Below are 1,248 nucleotides of genomic sequence, written 5' to 3'. Positions count from 1 at the left end.
ATCGTGGAAAAAAAAANAAAAAAAAAAAAAAAACAACAATAATGAAGTTTAAAAGAAAATTTGTTAGCTGTGAACTATTGATTTTTATAAATTGTAATAGGCTCTCAATTTAGCTGCCAATATCTAAAAAAGAAAGTAAATCGAACACCATGAGAAAATATTCAATATTGTCAGCATTATGAAAAGAAAATGTCAGCATTGTGGAAACAACATAAATTTTAAAGTAAAATTAGTGAAATGAAAATAATGCTATTGAAAGAAAATAAATTTTCTATAAAAGTGAAAACTAAACTATGACTTAGAAAAGAAATCCCAACAATGGTATATATCCTCGGATTAAAATAACAATGGTTTTGATACAGTATAGGTCAAAAAAGAAAGTCCGTGTTCAATAATTTTTCCACACCTTATTAATGGAACAGTTACTTTATTCTCCAAAGGCTAATTGTCAAAGTTTAAAAACTCGAAAATCAAGATCTATATAGAAAAGATTATTAGAAATAACATTTAAGAACATGATTTATGAACCATATAGAAGAATCTGATTTAAAACTGTAATATAAGAACAATTATGTATTTTTAGGTAAAAAATTTGAAAAAGCTAATAATAAGAAAGAACTTCTTTTATAAATCAAAGTAAGTAAAAAATGCCAGCCAATATAAACCGACACTGAACAGTAATACGTAAAATTTGTAGTAGTAATTGACAATTACACACGTTTCTACGTTTTTACAATTTAAATTATTTTCAGTGTCCGAGAGATGTCCGATCCAAGATCGATATTTTTTAAAAAATCGATTCTTTTACCTTTTTAGATCAATTCAGATCTCCAATTAAATCAATGAATCGAATGAACGATTTTTAAGACTCGAAATCGATCGTCTGTATATAGCTAGTCACAGAAAAGTTGCAATTTTTTTTCAATGAGTTTCAGAGTGCAGCTTTGTTCATCGAGAGATTGGTTCTTACTTATGAATCCAATCATTAACATTTCATTCTACGAACAAAACTAACTTCCGAAATACATTGAAAAAAAGTATTGCAACTTTTCTGTGATCGGCTATATACATTGGAATCGATTTTTTTTACGAAGAGAACTGTAGTATGCACTTAGCCTCGATCAATCTTTGTCGAATTGATTCTTTGACATTCAATCTTTTAGTGAATCGATATTTGTAATTGCGATTCAGATTAATTTAAAAAAATCGATTCTTTTACCGAGCAACCTTCAGTGTAACAAATAAGTA

The sequence above is a fragment of the Atta cephalotes genome, assembly GCF_000143395.1.
Source record: "Atta cephalotes unplaced genomic scaffold scaffold00025, whole genome shotgun sequence".
NCBI lineage: Eukaryota > Metazoa > Arthropoda > Insecta > Hymenoptera > Formicidae > Atta > Atta cephalotes.
The sequence above is the reverse complement of the archived record's forward strand: the minus strand, read 5'-3'. Positions refer to the sequence as shown.